General features: G+C 38.3%; 1 protein-coding gene across 4 annotated transcripts in view; it reads right to left on the minus strand.

Annotated features, from left to right (window-relative positions):
* Positions 1-11,805, minus strand: part of GATAD2B (GATA zinc finger domain containing 2B) — a 73,959-nt gene that overhangs the window by 27,252 nt on the left and 34,902 nt on the right. For 2 of the 4 annotated variants that reach the window (XM_045298338.1, XM_004714628.2), the window contains exon 1: positions 6,990-7,107. The exons of the other annotated variants lie outside the window; for them this stretch is intronic. The gene's annotated coding sequence lies outside the window, so the exon portion shown is untranslated. Of the gene's footprint in view, positions 1-6,989; positions 7,108-11,805 lie in introns of those variants that run through there. 4 annotated transcript variants of the gene reach the window in all.

Genomic DNA, 11,805 nt, shown 5'->3' on the forward strand with positions numbered 1-11,805 from the left:
TATTTAAACAAAACATTATCATCTTCAAAGTACTCTCCATAACACTTAATACATTTATCAAATCTGTAATTCCATTCTTGGAAACATAATTCAAACTCATCTGTTTCAGTGGCTGACAGCACCTCCCTCGTTTTCTTTCACCCTCTTCTACGTCATCAAATTGCAGAAACAAAAAGAAGTCGCACAGAGGGAGGACAGGTAAGAAAGGTAGGTGGGACCAAAGAAGCATGTTGTTTTTTGACAAAAACTGGTTGCTTGCGCAGGTACATTGCATTGTAGTGTTGGCATAGCCAGTCCCTTGCTTGATCCCAAATCAGACCTATTTTGTCGCACACTGTTATGCAATCTTTTCAAAACCTCTAAATAGAAAGTTGATTAACAGCCTGACCTGGTGGAATGAACTCCAAATGCACTCACTACAAGTCTACATTTTCATCCATTTGGGAAGTTGACGTAGTCTAGAATGAGGTTTGTCATCAATTGACATTTCACCTTTTTTGAAACAAGAAAAACACTCCTATGCTTGAACTCGAGTTTTTCCCATAGCTCTGTCTGTGTAAGCTGTGTTCAACATCACAAGAGTTTCTGCTGCATTTTTCCCAAGCACCGAACAAAATTTCACAGTTGCATGCTGTTCTCTTAAATTGGACATCACAAAAAACAAGGTCTGAGCAAAACTGCTTCCACAAAAAAAATTCACTGTGACAGAGAGAACCTTCCCAGGGATGCCACTGGGTGCACGAATTCAGAGTGAGTTGCTGGAAGCTCATCTACTATGAAAACCGTGCTCCGCCCAGCACAATTCCAATTTGTTTTGGGTACCCCCTTGTATATTTCTCATTAAGTGGATAAAAGTCAGCATAAATAGTACGAGGTAAATGTAAATGGATCTGGAGTTTTTGTTGAGGAAATAGAAATGGTGCATCCCATAAACCTTTCATTAGTGTTAAAAAAAAGTTACCCCACAATAATAAAGACATTAAGGTCAATTCATCATGAGTACATAACAAGTTTACAAGTTTATGCACTTAAGGAGAGCTTCATATTACATAAAGCAAAACCTAAAAGAATTTCAAAGTGAAATTCACAATTAGAGTTCAAGATTTCAATACCACACTCTAAATAATTGATAGAATAAGGAAGCAGAAATTTGACAATGTAGTAGACTCAATCACTACCCAAGCACCTAAATAGAAAATGTAAGAACCCACAACCCTGAAACAGGAGACTGTCTACTCTTGTTTTTTTTGAGACTGTCTATTCTTTATTGCACAAAAAAATTTACTAAAATCGACCATATTTTAGGTCATAACCCACCCCCTCTAAATTCAAAATGATCTGAGTCCAAATTACAGTAAGATTTGCAAAAAGGTACCAAATATTTGGAGATTAGCTAACATAACCCTAAATAATCAATGAATTAAAAAATAAATTGGAAACTATTTTGAACAGAATGTATATGAAAAATAAATCATGTTATCAGAATTTGTGAGATGTTGCTAAAGCAATAAGAAGAAGAAGGGGGATTTAGGATACTAAATGCCTGTCATATTAGAAAAGAAAAAGAATAAATTTAATCTAATGTAAGCAAAAGAAAGGGAATAATATAGGTCAAAGTAGGACTTAACAGAAAATAGAAAAATCAGTAAAATCAGAAGCTGGTCTATATGAAAATAAAACTTATCAATCTAACTTCTTGAAGGGGGGGGGCACATTGCCAGAATTAGGTAGGAATAATAAGAATTGACACATCACAAATTCTGTAAATATTAAACAGGATAATAAAGAATTGTTGTGAACTTTATGTGATCAAACTCAACTGAGATGAACAGACACATTCTTGGGATGAATGATACAAATTACCAAGGCTCATTTAGTAAACATTAGATAGTATGAATTGTCCTGTATCTATTAAATACATTGTAGTTATTAGAAACATTCTCACAGGCCCAGATAACATGTGAATTTCCCCCAAACATTTAAGAAAAAATTAAGATCAATTCTATACAAATTCTTTAAAAATCTTAAGGGACTACTTTCTAGCTCATTCTATGAAAGGACAGAATAGTATCAATGCCTGATACAATGAAACCAGACTAAGATGCTATATGATGTTGTATGAAAAGGAAACTACAGGCAACATTCCTCATGAACATAGCTGCAAAAATTCTTAAGAAAACTGCTAGCAAATTCTCTCTAACAATAGAACAAAAGGATAATACATCATGACTAAGTGGGGCCCATCCCAAGCACGCATATAAACTAAAAAAGAAAATCCTACTATCATCTCCATAAAGAGAAAGCATTTGACAATAACATACAATCTTAATGAAAACTGTCAATAAGTACAAAGCAGAACTCCCTCGGCCTGGAAAGGGGCACCTACAAAAAAAGCTATAACTAACATGGTCTGAATGTTTAATCCCCAAGATCAGAAACAAGAAAGGGATATTAATTTTCACCATTTGTAATCTATATTGTACTGGAAATTCTTAGTGTTATCAGGCAAGGAAAAGAAAAGATATTCCTATCAGAAAAAAAAAAGAACAGTAATAGTCTTTATTTGCAGACAACATAATCATTTGTAGAAAATGTATGGGAATCTCTCCCTAAACACAATGATGAGTGAGTTCTATCAAGCTTGTAGTAGGGTGCAACACCCCCAAACATAAAAACATCAAATGCTTCTATATAAGAGCAAGACGTTATTGGAAATTTTAAATTCCAAATGCAAACCAGTCACATTAACATTAGAATGTAAAATATTTAACAAAAATGTGAAAGATCTGTATAATAAAAAGTACAATATAAATTAGTGCTTAGAGAAATTAAAGAAAATCTTAAGAGATAGACCTTGTTGATGAACCAGAAGACTCAATATTATAAAGATTTCAATTTTTCCCAAATTGATCTATAAATGCAAAATAATCCCAATAAGAATCTCAGCAGGCCCTTGAAATAATGAGACCAACAGACTGATTCTAAAATTCATATGGAAATGAAAACAAAACAACCCTAGGATATGCAAAACAACAGAAAAAACAAAGTTTAGAATGAGGGGGAGGAGACCCCCAAAGCTCATCTGTAGGTAATTGGACATCCCCTTACAGAAGGGTCATGGGGAGGTGCAGTATAGAACTGACGAAACATACAACTTTCTTTTAGTTCGTTAATGCTTCCCCTTTCCCACCCCCCATCACGACCCCAATTCTACCTTACAAATCTGGCTAGACCAGAGCATGTACACAGGTACAGATAAAAGCTGGAAAAACAGGGAATCCAGGACAGATAAACCCCTCAGGACCAATATTGAGAGTTGCCCTAACAAGAAGATAAGGGGAAGGTGGGGAGAGAAAGGGAAACCGATCACAATGATCTAACTATAACTCCCTCCCCCAGTGGGATGGACAACAGAAAAGTGAGTGAAGGGAGACATTGTTCAGTGTTAAGACATGAAAAAAAAAATTATAAACTATCATGGGTTCATGATGGAGGGAGGGAGGGTTGGGGAGGGAGGTGGAAAAATGACACACTGTGCGGGGCCAGCCCCAATCCCAACTACGTGGACAGCCACCCCTACCCCCTGAAGAATTTACTTCAGAGGACAGCACTGAAGCTACAGCTCAGGGAGAGGGACATGTCTGATCAGAGCACAGGAGAGCAAATGAAGGGGGAGGAATAGAGAATGGAGCACATCCTGGCCCGCCAAGCCTTGAGGAGGATATTCCTGCTCAGAGCAGCCAATGTACAGAGAGGACCAAAGGGCCAGCCCCACTATGAGACACACCATCCCTCACTGACCCATAGTCCTACAGGGGACAACACTGGAGACACAGTGTAGGAACTGCGCCCGATCTGACCCCATCACACCAAGGGGAACAAAGCAAGAAAGCCACTAGGGAGTACCAAAAACAGACTTTGTGACCAGGATGCAACAACCCAATCAGGCTCTACTGAAAAACATTCCTAAAGGTCAACAAACAGACCTTGAACTATTTACAGGCTTTTCTTTGTTTTGTCATTGGTTTTTTATTGTTGTTTTGTTTTCTTTTGTTGCTTTGTTTTGCTCTGTCTTGTTTTTTGTGCATATTATTTGCTCTGCAGGTCTATCTAGATAAAACAGGCTGGATAAACAATCTGGAGGAGAAAACATCGGACAGATCGCTCAGTGGGAACATGGGAGATGGGAAAGTGGGGGAAAGGAAGTAGTGTTAACAAACCCAGGGACAGGGAACAACAAGTGATCCAAAATTAGTGGCAAGGAGGGTGCGAGAGGCCTGGTAGGGATTGATCAAGGGCAATGTAACTGAGAAAAATTACTGAAATCCAAATGAAGGCTGAGCATGATAGTGGGACAAGAGGAAAGTAAATGGAAATAGAGGAAAGAACTAGGAGGCAAAAGGCATTTATAGAGATCTAAATACAGGTATGTACATATGTAAATATATTTATATATGATGATGGGGAAATAGATCTACGTGCATTTATTTATAGGTTTAGTATTAAGGTAGCAGGATGGACATTGGGCCTCCACACAAGTACTTCCTCAATGCAAGAACACTTTGTTCTATTGAACAGGCATTCCATGATGCTCACCTCACCAAAACTATCGCTGAAGACAAATAGGGTGCATAAGCAAATGTGGTGAAGAAAGCTGATGGTGCCCTGCTATCAAAAGATGTAGCATCAAGGGTCTTAAAGGCTTGAAGGTAATAAACAAACAGCCACCTAGTTCAGAAGCTCAGATGTCTCTGGGCCTCAAACACATGTTTTGTATGATTTCAATGAGGAGGTAAAAACATTTTACATTTACCTCCAAAAATTCAATGCTATGTCCTTAAGGAAAAGGCTACTAATACGTTTTATATCTTTAGATCATTCACGTCTTAGATTTTTACAAAGAATTTCTCTTTTGTTAAAAATTGACTAGCTACTACGAATTCCCACTCATTTTTTTGGGTCTGGGCATGCACATTTCTTACCTAATATTAAACAAACACTTCTATGCTTGTTTCATCACTCTTTCAATAATTTATTATATTTAGATAAACTTAATACGATGTATTATAGATTATACTGTAAATAATGCACATTTCAGTAATCATTACTCTATCCTCTGAACCCTGTACTTATTAGGGCACAACAATCTTTATTTTATCTATCTGTTGGTACTCCTTACTCCATTTCTTGCTTTACATAGATATGAACTAAGTGGGGGCGGGGTGGAGTGGGTTATGAGCCTACTCATCTCGATAATAATTGTACTGCTAATACAATTTTAATCAATAATCATTTGTCTCAGTATATAATGTGTCTTAATTAACCATGTAATGATAATTTTAATAAGCTGATCCAAAAGAAAAAATTCAACATAAGTTACACAAAATTAAAAACAAAACAAAACTACTTTGACTTCAATTAAGATACATTACTTTTGTTGTAGAAAACTGAAAGAAATAAGGCTTTCAGAACAAAAATACATCATATTAGGAAAATATTCTGTGGGAAAGTATAATGGGAATACAATTCAAGAATAAAACTTACGTAAAATTTCTGACTCAAGAAAAATTAATGTTATAAGTGTACAAGTCAGTCAGTGGCCTTTAGAACATTAAAAGCTGTACAATTATCACCACTCTCTAATTCTAGAACATGTTCATCATTCTATAAAGAAATACCATAGATTGTGCAGAAGAAAAAAAGAAATACTATTAATAGGCATTTCCCATTAACTCCTTTTTCTAGTACCTGGCAACTACAACTACTTTCTGTCTTTAAGGATTTATTGATTCTGAACACTTCTTTGATAAAATGGAATTATGGATCCAAAATAGTTGGTCAGGAAAGTATACTATCCAAACCCTCTAGAACAAAGACTTGGGAAACCAAATGAAACAAATACAGATGACAATCCTGGAACTCAGAGCTAAGGAAAGACTGGAGTAGAATACCCAGGAGACCAAAATACTGAACAAAAACTGTGAACAAGGAGGTGAAAACAGCCAATTAACGCAGTACAGACATTTTTAGTTATTACAAGTAATTACAAGTATTCCATCAGAGTAGGAGCCAGTAAGCTGGTGATCAGTGATGAGTGAATTATGACCTTTCTCCTTGCCTAGCACCATCTTCCAGAGATCAGAGGTATAACCCCAACTCTCCAGCCCACCACCAGTTGCAACCTTACTTCTTTGGATTTTTTCCTAGTTCTCCCCTTTTGTGCTCCATTTTCTTTTCCTGTTTTTTTTTTTTTTCCCTTCCTCTTGCTCTTTTTCTTTTTAGATTCTGCACAACAGGTATTCCCCATGGGCAGGCCTTCATGGTGGGCCGTGCCTGCTGCCCCACCCTGTCCAAGTGGAGGTGCAGTGCACACTCCCTCGGAAGGAGTGTTGCATTCACTTTCACCAGTGTTGTGCTGTATTCTTTATTTTTAAATTCTTCCTTCTCTCCTCCCTTTTTTGTTCCTCTTGCCTTTTTCTGCAATGCTGTGATCCTGCAGATCACAAAGAACAGTGTGTTTCTCCCTCCACCCAAATGAGCGCCACATTCCTGTTGCAGTTGTTTCACAATTAACAAGTCCGTTTTCCTGTAATGACCGCCGCGCCCCCCAATCCAACTTTCTGCTCAACTCTTAGCTAAGCTCCTGTTTTTCTTCCTTTTGTCCCATTTTCCTTTTTTTAATCCAGTTGCGTGGGTAGCCCACACCTCACCACCTCTGTCAGTGGTATCTGCCCCTGACCCTCTGTGTTGGCAGTACAAATTCCCACAGAAGGAACACCCCATTTCCACAGCAGTCAGGTTTGATTTTTTCCCCTTTTTTTAAGACTACCATTTCCTCCCTTGCCTTTTCCTTCCTCTTCTGAACCTCTTCAACCCCAAATTTTTCTCTTTGCCCAGTAGTTGGGAGACAGCAACACTACCCACACCTGTTTGTCTGTTGCCCCCCACCCCCGACCCGACCCCCGGCTTGCCCTTTAGCAATCACCTACCTGCTGCAGCACCACTGGATGGACAACAGATAACAGGCAACACCCAGCCTGCCCTCAGATGCTCTGCATGATCAGCACTCAGACTCAGATTCACACTATTGGCCGCAACCAAATCCACCTGGAGACAGGTAGACAGGTAGTGAGTGGCACAGTGCTGTCAAATTACTGAACAGAGTAACATATCACCCTGCTGCATGGATATATTCAAACAAAAAATCAAGGTGAAGCAAAGTAATATACAATCAGCAAATTAATACAACACTACAATGTCTCAAAGACAACAGTTAACTTCAAATCACACCCAAAAAAATCAGAACACGTTATCTTAAACAAATAGCCAAAATACAGGGCCAGAAAACCTTCTGCAGGAACAAATCCTATTAAACTTCCTGATAAGAAAAGTTCAAAATATAATTATACTTTATTGACAGAAAGTTCAAGAAAAACACAAGACAAACTTGAAGAATTAAGAAGAAAAAATACAAGAACTGACAAATGAAATATTTGAAACCACACACAAAAAGTACATAGAAATGCAGAAGATTAAAAGTAAAACTTCAGAAATAAGTAATGCCCTAGAAGGACAAGTACAACTCAGTTACTAGAAGACAGAATTAGCATGATTAAAGACAACCTCATAATATTAATCTGAGGAACAATCAGAAAAGATTTTAAAAAATGAAGAAAGCCTAAGAAGTATGTAAGACACCGTTAAATTTATAATTTACCTGTGATCAAAATTCAAGAAGCAGCATGGGGAAGGGGGAGAGCAAAAGGGGTTAAAAAGGAGACAGAAAACAGGGAGAACAAAATAATAATAATTTATAAATTATCAAGGGTTTGTGTGTGGGGGGGGACAGTAGCGAGGGGGGGGGGGAATAGGAGCTGATACCAAAAGCTCAAGTAGAAAGAAAACTGCAGTGAATGAGATGAAACAAAATGTGTATGAACTTCTGAATGTTAAACTGATTAAGTGCTCTATAAATCTTCACCCAATTACTAATAGTCTTAAGAAAGCAAAATAAAAAAAGCCTGAATGCAAAAACTAGCAAAAGAGACAAAGAAGGACATCATATAGTAATTAAAAGGTCAGACAAGTGGACATAACCATAATAAGTATCTACGTGCCCAATGAAAGAGCCCCCAAACACACATCAAACTTTAACAGATTCCAAAAGAGAAATTCCACAATAGACATTAGCAGCTAGATAGTAACTCAATAGACATTACCAGCTAGATAGTAACTCAACAAAGATACGAAGATTTAAACAACATAACTAACCAACTATACCTCACAAATGTATACCGAACACACAACAAACAGCACAGTATATATTATTTTCTAGTGCTCTCTCCAAACGACCATATATTAGGCTATAAGCAAAGGTCAATAACTATTTTAATGGAAATACTAAAAAGTATCATCTCAGATCACAATGCTATAAAATTGAAACCAACAACAAGATCAAGAGAGGAAAAAGCAAATGCATGGAAACTAAGTAAAATTCTACTTAAAAACTACTTCATGAAAGAATTAATAAACTGGACAGAACTACTGGAAAATGTAACAAAGTTTGTAGAAGCAAAAATGCAAATAACACGAGTTAAAAAAAAGAAGTAGGTATGTTGAACAGAACCCATTGAAACAAAAAGATACAAGAATACCATAAAGAAAAAAAAAAAGAATACCATAAAGAACTATATGCCAATAAAATATGAAACCTAAATAGGAACATTGCAAGAAACACTACCTACACCCAAACTATCACAATCTGAAATAGTATAAATTAAAAAAATATTAAACAGGTCATTTAAAACTCCCAACCATGCTACAGCAAAGTGTGGTAAACAGATCAGAGGGTGACTAGTTCACAGAATAGTGTCTGGGGTCTCAAAGGTCTGTCTTAAAATAAGCATCCAAAAAAAACCCCCAAAAACCCAAGCAGCCACCTAAGTGAGACATCAATGAAGTGCACATGGAAGATGCACACTAACCTGTGTGATTCAAGGGTTGGAAATAATCAAACCCAAATCCAAAGGAAAGAATGATATCAAAGTTTAAATTGTGAATACCTGAGGTCTGGAGAAGTCTATGAATGACAGTGGAAGCCCAAAAACCATTTGCTTGGTCTCATGGATTAAACCTCAGCTGAACCTCCTCAGACCACAGTTCAAGGATGTGACTATGTCTGTCTTTCTATCAGATAAGATAGCAGTAAGAGGTTCCCCCCCCCACACACACACACACACACGCACAAATAAGACTAGAAAAAGCTCTGCTAGGAGGAGCTTTCGCAGTACACATTTCTGCCCCAGATAGACGAGCATCAAGCAACTCGCTCTGGGTTAGTGCCCTCAGTGGCCTCGCCTGAAAAGGTTCTCTCTGGCCACAGTGAATTTTTTTGTAAAATGAGTTTCACTTGAATCTTGTTTTTTGTGATGGATTTAAGAAAACAGCATGAGGCTGTGAAATTTTTGAGCAGAAACTAGTGTGATATTGAACACAACTTACAAGGACAGTGTTAAAGGTAAAACTCAAGTGGTTTTCTGTTTCCAAAAAAGGTAACATGTATATAGATGACAAAACTCATTCTGGACACCTGTCAACTTCCTGAATGGACGAAAATGCTGACTCGTAGTGCATATGGAATTGGTTCCCGAGGTCATACTGTTAATCAAGCTTTCTATTTAGAGGTTCTGAAAAGATTGCATAAGAGAGTACAAAAAAGGCTTGATTTGTGGCACACAGAGGACTGGTTATGCCACCATGACAATGTACCTGCTCATGCAGCTATCTCAGTGCACCAGATTTTGTCAAAAAACAAAACAAAAAACAGTATGCCTCTCTCCCCCCATGCAACTTACTCACCTGGCTTCCCTCCTTGAGGCATGTTTTTGTTTGTGCAAAAGATGAGGGACATAAAAGGACAATGATTTGAAAACAAAAGAGGTGAAAAAAAACGAGGGCAGTGTCATCAGCCATCCGAACAGGTGAATTTGAAAAATGTTTCCAAGAATTGAATCCCAGATTTGATAAACGTATTAAGTATAATGGAGAGTACTTTGAAGTTGATATTGTTTTGTAAAAAAAAAAAAAAATTAAATACATAGCTTTTGGGCGGAAAATTGTTTTTTGGGGGTGGGTGTCCCCTCATATAAAGTTGATTATGGCCGATGTTGTTAGATTAAAATATAATTTCTTATCATTTGACCTCCCACTTGACAATTTTTATTACTTTCTGCTATCTTTTTACTGAGGTCTTTCTGTTTTGTCTAGTCCTTGTTCTTAGTTTGCCTCCTGTTTGTATTTTGTCTGATTTTCTGTATATGAAACCTAGAATAGGTAGATTTATGGACAGTAACTGGATTAAAAATTGCTTAGGGGCCTTCAACCCAGTGCTCCAGGATGTGAATGCAACATGCCGGCGTGGAGTAGGGAACCAGTGGAGACGTCTGAGGGGCCGGCCCCAATCCCAACTACTACATGGACACCAGCCCCACCACCCCCAGAAGAATTTATTTCAAAGGAAGGCACTGAATCTGCAGCTGAGAGGGACATATCTGATCAGAGCACGGGAGCAAATGAAGGTGGAGGTGGAGAGAGTGAAATGAAGCACATCATGGCCCAACAAGCCTTGAGGAAGATGTTCCCGATTAGAGCAGCCAGACCACAGAGAGGACCACATAGCCGGCCTCACTATGAGACATGATTTCCCTCACTGACCCATTGCCCTACAGGGTCAACACCGGATACACAGTGTGGGAATTGCACTCGATTGGATCCTGCCATATGGACGCAAATGCTAAGGGGGTGCAACAGAACAGCAAGAGAATGGAGCAGGAGGTCCCCAGGGAACAGCAAGAGAATGGAGCAGGAGGTCCCCAGGGAACAGCAAGAGAATGGAGCAGGAGGTCCCCAAAGAAGGTGAACTTTGGGGCCAGGGTATGGTGCCCCAAAAGACTGGACTGGAAAACAGTCCTAAAGCCCAACAAACAGTTCTTGAACTAACTACAAGCTTTTCTTTCTTGTTGTGTTTGTTTTGTGTTTTTGTTATTGGTTTGTTGCAGTTGTTTTGTTGTATATTATTGCATGGTTTTGCTCTGTCTTGTTTTTGTGCATGTTATTATCTCTGCAGGTCTGTCTAAATAAGATAGGCTGGATGAACAATCTGGAGGAGAAAACACTGGGACCGACAGTTCCAGGGGGACATGGGAGAGGAGGTGGGGGAAAGGAAGTGGTGTTAACAAACCCAGGGAAAAGGGAACAACAAGAGATCCAAATCCGTTAGGAGGGTGCAGCAGATCTGGTAGGGCATGATCAAGGGTCATGTAACCAAGAGGAATTACTGAAACCCAAATGAAAACTGAGCATGATAGTGGGACAAGAGGAAAGTCAAAGGAAACAGAGGAAAGAGCTATAAGACAAAGAACATTTATAGAGGTCTAAATAAAGGCATGTTCATATGCAAATACATTTATATATGATGGGGAAATAGACCTATGTGCCTATATTTATAGGTTTAGTATTAAGGTAGCAAAAGAAAGGACATTGGACCTTCACTCAAGTACTCTCTGAATGTAAGAATACTTTCTTCTATTAAATTGGCATTCTATGATGCTCACCTTCCCGACACAACCACTGAAGACAAAGCTTAGGGTAAATAAGAAAATTTGGTGAAGAAAGCTGATAGTGCCCAGCTATCAAAAGATATAGCATCTGAGTGCTCTTCTGGCTTAGTGGTTACACGTTGTACTGCTACACACAAGATATAGCATCTGGGGTCTTAAAGGCTTGAAGGTAAAAAAGCGGCCATCT

Source organism: Echinops telfairi, unplaced genomic scaffold, assembly GCF_000313985.2.
Source record: "Echinops telfairi isolate 266 unplaced genomic scaffold, ASM31398v2 ScPeMD7_7425;HRSCAF=8463, whole genome shotgun sequence".
Taxonomy (NCBI): domain Eukaryota; kingdom Metazoa; phylum Chordata; class Mammalia; order Afrosoricida; family Tenrecidae; genus Echinops; species Echinops telfairi.